An 11,670-nucleotide genomic window follows, 5' to 3' on the forward strand; every position below is an offset into this window, starting at 1 on the left:
ATGACGTCATCGGAAGCAAGTTCATCACCGAAGCCGAAGTTCATCGGGAGATGCAAGACTTAAAGCTTCAAAGGTTGTTCAATGGATTTAATCTCGTCTAAGCATTGCGGAGAAGGCTGGAAGTGTGAAGCAACGGCTATTTTGAAAGGATTTGAAAGCATTGGATGCTTGTTCTTTAAAGGGCGTTGACAAAGTACAATTGTACGAAGTGTACAACCACTACCTCCACTACTCTGTTTTTGTCTCGCTACAAGACAAGAAAAACAACTCGCCCTGCAACGATGTTCCTTCACAATGGGAATGGATTTGAAATTGATCCTTCATAGGACGGTAACCATATCAGGCAAAAGATAATTGGTGATTGATCAAAGCTTCAAATGACTCTATTTTGATGTGCCGGCAATTCACAACGTCTCTTTCACACCTCTATATAAAGGAGGGAAGACTTAGATATTTTCAAGGACCGGAGAACAATTTACAAGTGCCAAAACTCTGCCGAAATTGTTACGCATTCAAAAGTTCACTTAGAATTTCTTAGCCACTTTCATATAGAAATTCTAGAGTCTTAAGAGTTTGTATTCGATTTGTATTGTGAACACCACTTTGGTTGTATATCAAGTGTTCAACCTCAAACAAATTTCTTTGTAATTCGTTTGAATAGAAGTCTCTTGCTTGTGTGCTTGAGCATAGGAAGTCTCTTGACCGTGTTCGGGAGCATAGGAAATCTCTTGCGGTTGTGCTTAAGTAAGTTTTTGGTAGTGCTTAAGTAAGTTTGAAGTCTCTTGCTAGTTTTAGCAAGTGAGCATTGTAATCGTATATTACATTTTAGTGAACTCTCCTTGGAAGTGCAAGGGGGACGGGACTACTTCGGTTTGTGGAAGGAACTGTATAATTGCTTTGTGTCTTTCTTCTCGTCTCTCTCTCTCTCTCTCTCTCTCTCTCTCTCTCTCTCTCGTTTTTATCCGCTGCATTTAGAATTCGAACATCACTTCGAAGCCGAACTCTATTTGCTTCTGACCAATCATTTTATTAGGAGAAAACGAAGAAAAATCTAACACAATTCAACCCCATCCTTTTTGTGTTTTTCTCACCTTCAAAAAGTTGTATTGTAGGGGGGTTTTGAGGGGTTTTGAAGGGTTTACTTGAATTCTTCAAATTTAATTTATGTATTTATAATATTTTTATAGTTAAAAATATATTAATCATAAACATTAATTTATCATTCTCTAAAACGTTACTCTTTCAAAAAATATGAAAGATTTTATCATTTTCTCCTATATTTCGAACCCTCTAAAATTTTCTCTTCCTCTCCCCTCCAAACTCCCAAATAAAGTCTTAGTGTTTGTACTTGTTGCGAAATACCAGAACCAACTTGTTAGGATTTTTGGGTCTAGCCATTTATTATAGGCTTTTATATGTGTTTAGTTCTGCAAATAGGGGTCATTTAAAAAATGGTCCCCGTATTCCTTAATTCGGGCATTTTGCTACGCCAAAATTTAATCGCTTAAAAATTGGTCCCTCAACCCACTTAATCACCGCCATGTCACTAATTACGGGGTATTTTTGTGATTTCATGTTTGTAATTACGGTGATGTGGCAAGTAAGGGACCAAATTTCAAGTGATTAAATTTAGGCAGTGGCAAGATGACAGATTAGGGAATACAGAGACCAATTTTTAAATGACCCCTATTTGCAGACTAAACACATATAAAAGCCTATAATAAATGGAAGCATATGATAAAAAAGGATAGATGCTTTCATTGGAAGTCAGAATAGAACTAAGATTATATTTAAATAAGCATCAGGGGCTCAAGCATACTACAATTTCCACTAATTAGTATTGTACATTTGTAGCAGAGTAACTCAAATAGTTGTTTAACGCTCGAAGCATATAAACCTTCATGGCTTTATATTTTTTACTATTTGAACAAGTGAACTATAGGTACCCTGTATTCCAATAAATGTACCAATGCTCAAAATTGATATGATTATGATCAACTCTAACCTAAATCGCCTGGCAGCTTTGTGCATCTTTAAGTAGCAAAGGCAAGGAAACAACAATGAGATTCCCATGCTTAAGAAAGCACCAATAAAAGCCATAATGTATCCAAAAAATGGAACAAATAGTGCCACAATTACACTGCTGACTACTATGCTTGTTCTTATGACAGGTCTGCTCTTGCATAGATGCCATTTGTCTTCAATGGCATTGATTATTAGAGTGATTACAATAGCATACTTGGTGAAAGGAGTTATTACTGTGGCATATATTGCTAATTTTGTACTTATTTTATTTGTTGGTAGATTTAATGTGATTTGAGACTTCAAATGATCTCCAAACATCATGTAGCCTAACACAGCTACAGCTCCATTGATAATTGTGCTTGCCACAAAGCAAACCAGCAAAACCTGCAATAAGCAGAATATACTTTAATAAGAAAGACCAAGAGCATATAGATGACATGGACTCTTTCGGTTTAACTAAAAAATGTATGAGTTTGAATCCAGCTATGAGAACGTAGCACTGTTAAATCTCTTGAAGAAGAGTTTTGCAACCCATTATACTCTTGTCTGACTCGAGAAATTAATCTGTACATTCGTGTGCAGAGGATACCCGATTCATACAAAGCAATACTTTAATAAGAAAGGGAGCTTCTTTGAAACGACATAAAAACTTTGTTTTTTTTTCCTTTTCTAAAAATATACTTCTAAGGTGCTCCCGTAAGAAAAGTCAAAGACAAGGAGCAAGTTAAAGTGGCTTCATCTCTTGATTTTGAGATAGTATTTAGTTATTTTATCAATTTCAAATATCATTTTGAAATTAATTGCAAGTTTCATCCTTTATGTTTGTTTTAGGTTTTAAGTTGGTCCATTATGTTTTAAAAGTTTCATGTTGGTTCAAACATTTTGAACCAACTTAAAACTTTTAAAACATAAGGGTTACGTTTTGAACCAGCTTAAAACTTTTAAAACATAATGGTCCAACTTAAAACCTAAAATAATCATAAGGCGGCAAATATGCAACTAAGCCAATTAAATTATTCAACACCTAACATTTTTATGATTAGATTGATGATTTCCTCAAAATAACAAGGCTACAACTTACCTTTGAAAACTGCTTTCTATCATTCATGGAATTGGATAATGTTGGCATTAATCCATGAGCACAGTAACTGAAAGCAAAAAGGCTCATTGCAGTTGACAACCCTCCAAAATTTACTAACTTCCCTCTTTCATGAAACCCTACACCATCAAATTCTCCCACCCACACAATACAACCAGCTAAAATGAAAGAAGCCATTATCCCACCAACAGCTACATAGGCCAAAGCTCCTAAACTTCTCAACCATGTTGATGGCAATATTATCAAAGCAGTAATTAACACAAAACCTGTTTTACTTCCAATTCTAAGTCCAAACAATGTGAAACTCATATTTGGAAACAACTTCTCCAAATTATCACCTTCTAATATAAGAAGCTCCACAGCAATTAAAAACAGTTGTACATAGATGAAACTTGCTATTACAACTCTTCCTTTGTAACCAAAAGCAACCTCACCTATATCAGCATATGATTTGATTAATGGTTGTTGATTCATACACCTTTCTAGAAGTAAAGCTGTGTACCAACATATCATGGCAAAAATAATTAGTAGCATGAAACTCAGCCACCCTCCTTGAGAAACTGCATATGGCATTGAGAGTATTCCAATACCTGAAAAAGTATATATGAACTTTTTTAGAATATTATACAACATAATCATATATAGATGAAGAACTTTATTTTAGGTAAGAATAGTTGGAGGACTAGTTTGAGAAGCTCTTCACTTTGAAAGTATAGTGTTTTAAAAATTACACTGAATCTAATGATTCAACCAGTTAAACCTATATATCGATTATTTGAGTTGTTCAACAACGGTTTAACTCTGGTTTTAACGGTGTAAAGCAGTTGAATTACGACTCAGATGTCTAGCAGTTTAATGTTCGGGCCAGTTCTTAAAACACTGCTTTGAAATCTTAGGTAGCCATCATTGAACAACCGAAAAATAGGGGAAAGGGAAAAACTTGATGAAGCTTTATATTGTAATTTTACAAAGAGTATTTGAATTAGAATGAGAGCTAAGAAAAGGCATGTACATATGCAATTTTTCACTAACAATATTATATTTGAAGAATCGTTATGTTTATGATAATCTGCCAAACATTTTCAAAGAAATATTTTACTACACTAACATGCATGGCATAACTAGTTTGTTATTAAAAATACCACTTTTTAATTTCCATATTACTAATGTGTGATGCATGTGACATTTCTTCATTTTTTTGCATGTCTTATGACTGAGTTTTTGCTACAGGAGTTTGAGAAAGAAAGAATGTGAACCTGCCAAGGCGTTGAGTCCATTGAAACAAGTTTTAGAAAAAGAGGTTCCTTCATTGTGCTGCTCTGAATTCGAAACCTCGAGCTGGCTTTCTGCGTCCATATTCTCTCAAGTTTGTTAGGCAGTAGGGAAATCATTGTTGCCTTAATATACTAGCGAAAAACGGGCACGTTCCACTATTTTTATTGCGCTAACGCTGGTAGATTATAAACAATATTTGATAGAAATTTTGTGTGTAAATTACAAACGATATTTTATATAAATTTTTTGATATTGATAAAAAATTATAAGTATAGATATTTGTGACTTTCAAATGTAACCAACTCAACAAACCCTATTAATATTTTTCAAAGGCAACAATAAAATAACAAATATAACAAAAAAAATTTATCATTTTTAATTACACCTACAATATAATATTTTTATTAGATAAAAATTTGTTTAAGTATATAATTGAAATAACAAAAAAGTCAGCCTAAAATCTCCCCAAAACCTGCTATTTTCTTTATATATATATATATATTAAAAAAACGTCCAAAATGACACATCAGCCAAGACTTATGAGCCACATCATTACATTTGTACGTCGTGTATACTCTTATTGACACCTTAACATAGTATCGACATTTTTAATCGAAGATGTATAAGTGATTTAACATGTAATAATATACGACATGCCCATGACATCAACACGTGTAATTTCATTCAATTTTGTTATTTTCATAAATTTTTATCACCGTCAATTTATTAGTGTCCTAAACCTTCTGCCACTCACTTTAGCTTTTGCTTCTTACACACAAAAAGGCTACTTATCCTCCCACTTCCTTCAACGTCCACTACTCAATTTCCTCTTTTTCTCCGCTAAGACTGATCATTCATTTTTAGGTCTATTTATCCCGATAGATTAATTTGTCCATTTATCCGAAATGTTTCAAATACACCTTTACATAATTTTTTCTATAATTGTTATCTTACCGCAAACATTTTCAAGAACACCTAAAAATAAAAATTCAAGAAACTATTTTTGCTTAGTTCGCTTCTTGGGAAATGTCTCACATTTCGAAGTTAACACCTGCGTGAGTTAACTCACGCGAGTGTATTTCGAAAGTTTGGTTGGGGTTAAGTGTGAGTTTTTGGAGTGACTTAAGTCACGCAGCGTGAGTTAACTCATGCCGTGTTAACACCTGTGCGAGTTAACTCACGCAGTGGTATTTTCGGAGGTTTGGTTGGAAGCGAGCAAAACTTGATGGGAGAAGAGCATTTTGCCCGTCTTAAATGTGCTTAAGGAATGAGCGCCTTACAGCACAGGAGCACCGTCCGGGGATGATTTTGACCGTCCAACGAATCTCCAACTGATTCCTACAATCGACGTTGAGTTTTATGAAAGCAAAGCTCCATCGAGCTCGTCTAAATAAGTGCGACATCACCGCCATGCCTAGATGCGATCACATTTCACACACTTTTTCACACTTTCTCCTCCTCAAATACATATTGTCGAAGGAAAAGCCTCTGCCGCACCGGAGCTCTTCCTCCCTTGTACCGGATCGTCACTAGCACGAACATCGAGATAATGTGATTCCAGCATTGTTCCCGAACAGATCAACTTGTATCTATGTACAAAAACTTTTTTTTATCAAAATGAGGGCTTATATTTAGGGGTACATTTTTTATCGATATTTAAATAAGGGCCATGGTAACTAATGTCCTATGAGGCACTAGTTAAGAAAAAAAAATGAAAATTTTAGACTGAAAAGAGCATTTTTTATACTTCTAAAATTTTGACTACACATCTTTTATTTGCTTCCTTTACTAATGTCTATGGGACACTGTATAATTATTTAAATTGTGTCCCATGTTAGAGTGCTTATTAACGGTGACCACCTTAGACAAAGTATTTATATCCCCTGCACAGTGTATCAACTGCAACCAGCAAGACAATTAATCTAAGTTTAAGTTTCTCCATCTATATAATTTTAAATCTAATGGTCCTATGCAGCTATAATTAAGTCTACACGTTGATTTCTTCTGTTTCTTTTCTGATACGCTATAATTTCGTGTTCCCCTTGCGAATTTAACTTCATTAAGGGTCTTCTTTATGCTTCAAATTTTCTATTCCAACTCTCTTTCTCAAATTTCTACGTGCATCTTTCTATATAACAAGTGTCTTCTGTATTCTTCAACTTTTTCAAAACGAACCTAGTTTCATCTTGCATACACTTGTTGGTTGTTTCCAATTAATGTTTGCAGCAATCATCAAGTCTAGTGATACATACTGAACTGTTCATATTCTAATTAACTATCCTGCTGCGTCTATTTTGGCCTATGAAGGTTATGCCACGTCATGGGGGTAATTGATTATTTTTATATTTTTATTTGGTTTTGTTGCGCGCTAGTTATGTTGTTTTGCGTAAAGAACGTTAACTCATGAAGAAATGTCATATTGGGATTGGCTAACAAAAACTAAATCCCTTACTCTTCGCTAAAATTCGAGTTCATCAGCCCCTTCATCTTCTTGATTCTTGAAATGCAAACATGAATAAAGTATTAGACGGAGAGACAAACAGTTGAAGAGCTTTGAGAAATTGTCTATATTTTTATGTTCCTGCATTTTATACATATCACATGCTGCTGCGTTTTTTTGTTTATGTTTCTACGGTGCATAACCAAAATATGGTGCAGCATAAATTCGTTTCTGGTTTGAAATTGTGTTTCTGCTGCTTAGAGCATATCAGTTGATTTTACTAAGGAGTGTGAGTCCTCGTTATTGCGTTATTGCTGCCTTGCTGATTTTTTCAGTTTTCTTGTTTCGTAGTTCGGTTTTGCGTGTATTTTTGTCTACAATTGTTTATTCTTAAGTTATTATGATCCCACAAAAGAAGGCACATAGTGACATACACAAAACTTGGTGTTTTGTAAGGTACCTATACAACTTTAAACAGTAACTACTATTTTATAAGCAAAAGGCATGGAAAGGAAGGGTGAAATCTCAAATAGGTTGCAAACCTGAGACCCACCTATGAATCATTTGAAGCAATACAAATTTAAAAAGCATGGGAAACAATAAAAAAGGCGAGGGAAACATGAATGAAACTGAAGCAAAGTGTTAAAAATCATGGAATCGGGGAGAAAAATCATAGATGTAAGCAAGAGAGCAAGCAAAAGAGTATTCATGAGGAAAAAAAACTCATAGGAGAATCAATATATTTGATAAAAGATATGAATGTGTACTATGGTGTTCCTATATATAGAGATTAGTTTGAGCAACTAACTCTAACTAACTTCTAACCAAGATACTAACTCTAGTTTAGTTATCAACTAACTATAGTTGATTACTAACTCTAGTCTAACTACCTTAACTAACTCCATATAACTTCCAACTATTTTAACAGCCTCCCTCAAACTCAAAATGGGGAAATTCACCAATTTGAGTTTGGAATACAATGAAAGTACAATTGGAATTTGTATACTATAAAGACTAAGGGAAACATGGAATGTAAACTAGTAAAACCAAGAAATCCAGCAAATCTAAGAAAGCCCATATTGAAGCCTATAAACTTCACCATTTCCACCGGTGGAAGATGATGATCCACCGTGGAAGATGCCCAATTGAGAACAAGTGAGAAAACTTCAAACTCTGTGCTTAAACCTCTCTTATGCGTTGCTGGCTTCCTCCTTCTTTTAATGCTTAACTACTTAACGAAGCTAACATCAAAAACCATCAAGGGACATAATGCTTAACCACCATAAGGCGAAGCTAGAATCAACAAGCCATAAGGCAAAAGCTTAACCACCAAGCGAAACTATACTCGTAGTTTAACCACTTGACGAAGCACAATAACAAGCCAATTAAGGCAACAAGCTTAACCACCTAACAAAGGCAGAAGCAACCATCAACAAATATATCAATGCTTAACCATCAATGGAAGAAGTGTCACGCTTAACAACCATTGACGAAGCTACCATAAATGCTTAACCATCTATGACAGAAGCATCATGCTTAACCATCATAGACGAAGCTCACCACAAAGCCAATAAGGCAACAAAGAAGAAAATCATGGAATGTTGGCTTGCAATACATTCCTCAAAACCATAGGCAAACATAAGTGGACGAGAGACCCAAATCCTCTAAGTATGAATCACAATTGCAACCGAAGAAAGGAATTATGCAAAGCAAATGTGTAACTTCAACAATACTATATAATCCCAAAACCAAGAGCCTTTGAACCCATCTTCAAAGTGGATACAACTTTTCCTCCAACCTATATCTCTTCTTGAGCAAAAATTGCAACATTAGAAACGTACACAACCATCAAAACTGTCTTCAAAGGATATACCAAAACCAAGAAGGACTTCAACATCTAGCTCATTGGATGAGTAAGCCACAACAACATACAACAATCTGCTCATGAAGCTTATGCAATTTCACAAACCAGAAAACTGATCATGTAACAATCTGCTCATGAAGATTAGAGCACCAAGGATCACAACCCATCAAAATATCAAGTAAGGAAAGAGTGAATGAACCAACCCAAGTTACCAACTTCCCAATATTAACCAAATAGTCTTCACTAACCAAATCAGAAGACAAACCAACAAAATTAGTTGTAACCATCATAACACATTCTCGCCAACATCAACATGTGCACATAACGAAAGTCAACCATGTGAATGAGTGAATGAACCAAAATATTGAGTAAATGAGTGAATGAACCAACAAATACCAACTTCCATTCTAAGGTGGATGTCATCAAAGTTCCAAATATGTGGATGAGATATGAGGATTCCCATAGCATACACCAACTCGGTGTAATGGATAAATCATCAAAACAATAATTGACAATCCATATGTAAAGAAGGTACCTCTCATAGATCATCATATACACAAATTCAATAGAGAAATCAAAGCAGCAGTAGAAGCCTCCAAAAACCGGTCATCAATACTCCACAAAATGCATCCTCGGAAACGTAGCAACCAATTCAAACACCGAACCGCAAAGACAAACATAACACCAACCCGTTTATGGTGACGACTTTCAACAAACACCTCATGTGCACACCATGAGTGATTGTGAGAAGAAGCATCATGAGTGACAATTCAAAGATTCGAAACGCGAAAACGAATTCGAATAATCTTTCTCGAATCGGTGTTCAATCAAAGAACATAGGATGGAATGGAATCGAAAATGGAGTCCAATCAAGAAATCGAATTATCTTTCTCGAATCAAAAAACAAAAGAGAAAAATGTGAAATCGAATTGAAATCGCAAAACCCTAAGAATTGGGGAAATTTGCGATAATAAAGGATGTTGAACAAGAAACGTGAATTGAATCGAAGATGAACCCGAGATTGAAACCGAATCCGTAAATTGAAGGAGAGGTGTTCGATTCAACACAAAGGAAGAAGAACGAAAACACCACAAACGAAATCGTGAAATGGACAAAAATTGATTGAACCAAAAAAACGATGCAAATGAATCAGATGAAATTGAGATGAGGATCGAACACGAAATCAATCGAAGAAATCCGGCATAAAAAACTAAAAGAGAAGAAGATTATTCTGGAATTTTCTCGAGAGAATGAAAAAAAAGGAGAAAAAAATATGAATGAGAAAAGAATCACGAAGAAATTGAAGATGAGAAAATTGAATTTTCTCTAGAAAGTGCAGCGGAAAATATCCTTCAAGGTGGATACCAATATAGCTACGATACCATGTTAAAAATCATGGAATCGGGGAGAAAAATCATAGATGTAAGCAAGAGAGCAAGCAAAAGAGTATTCATGAGGAAAAAAAAACTCATAGGAGAATCAATATATTTGATAAAAGATATGAATGTGTACTATGGTGTTCCTATATATAGAGATTAGTTTGAGCAACTAACTCTAACTAACTTCTAACCAAGCTACTAACTCTAGTTTAGTTATCAACTAACTATAGTTGATTACTAACTCTAGTCTAACTACCTTAACTAACTCCATATAACTTCCAACTATTTTAACACAAAGTTCAATGAAATCTGAAATTAAAAAAGACCATACCAATAACGGAAAAACTCTTCCCTAACAAAATGGGTATTAAATCCCAGCAAGTCTTCCCCAAACTTAACTACTACTAAATAATGAATTCACACCGGTTCACCAATGAGGCCCGGAGTGTTGAAAGGATTTTCCCCTTCACTGAGTTGTGCAGCAGCCACATCTGTTCTAAGACGCTTTATGTTTCCAAACTGATGAGATAATTGATAGTATTCCTGATAATTGACATGTTTCCGTTCTTGAATTTGTTGCATTTCCAACTTGAGGTTGTTTTTCTTCACGGTGTTGCACTCTAACTTGATTCTTCGTACCTGCTACATCATAACTCATAAGGCTTCTTTTGGGCTAGCTGTTGCTCTTTAACTTGATTCTTAGAGACTGCTTTTCTAGCGCGTTTCTTTTCTTTGGAAGAAGACTCTGAATCTGATGCGATGGAAACACTATTTTCCTTCTGGTTTTCTTGTTCTAACACAAGAATGCGCTTTTTAATCTCATCAACTAGTTTGTGGTGATACTCTACGTTGCAATCTGAAATGCACTGTAGAATATCCCTGGCCTTAACCTGAATTTACATTTAATATATTACTGGCAAGCAACTATATGAATACTAAAAATGTAATGAGATAAAATTTGAATAGAGAAAGAAAACCTTTGGTTCACGGTGTTTTTCTCTGCGAACAACTTCATAGGACATCTCTTTTGCTTTCTGCATCTCTAGTTGCAGCATGATGATACTAACTAGTCTATACTTGTCAACCAAATTATATGCAGAAATGAATAACAGCTCCAATATGCCGCAGATTCTTTATAAGATTGTCCACAAAATCTGTGGGACAATATAAATTTCATCAAATCAAACAAGTAAAGTTCCTTCAGTTATCACTTCGAAAGAATCAACAAAAGAATTGGAACATGCTATGACAAACTTATTCAAGACAAAAGGATACAGCCAGCAAACCAGTTTTAGTAAGAAAAGGGATCATCGAAATCATTTATAAAACATGCACGCACAAATACTTTAAAGTCAAAAACAGAATGTCTAAGATCATTTAGAAGATGCAAAAGATACACAAGCATACACACATGGATTAGAACGCAAGATGTGTGCGCATACACGTACATAAAGAGATTAAATTCCAACTATCGAGCATGCCGTCAATGATTGTTTAAAAAAATATGGATTGACCTTTCTTCAAACAGAAAATATATTTACCATGCTACATTCTATTGTATATCTTCATTACTAGTATTTAAACAATA

General features: G+C 34.8%; 1 pseudogene across 1 annotated transcript; it reads right to left on the reverse strand.

Annotated features, from left to right (window-relative positions):
• Positions 1–1,899: 1,899 nt before the first annotated feature.
• On the reverse strand, positions 1,900–4,480 carry LOC146899469 (amino acid transporter AVT1I pseudogene; annotated as a pseudogene). Its single transcript, XR_015023201.1, has 3 exons — positions 4,381–4,480; positions 3,107–3,714; positions 1,900–2,409 (listed from the first exon to the last, which is right to left on the reverse strand). The product of XR_015023201.1 is annotated as an amino acid transporter AVT1I pseudogene (transcript).
• Positions 4,481–11,670: the final 7,190 nt, after the last annotated feature.

This window comes from Medicago sativa, chromosome 8 (assembly GCF_051527215.1).
Source record: "Medicago sativa cultivar Bolivia chromosome 8, Bolivia_mono, whole genome shotgun sequence".
Taxonomy (NCBI): Eukaryota; Viridiplantae; Streptophyta; class Magnoliopsida; order Fabales; family Fabaceae; genus Medicago; species Medicago sativa.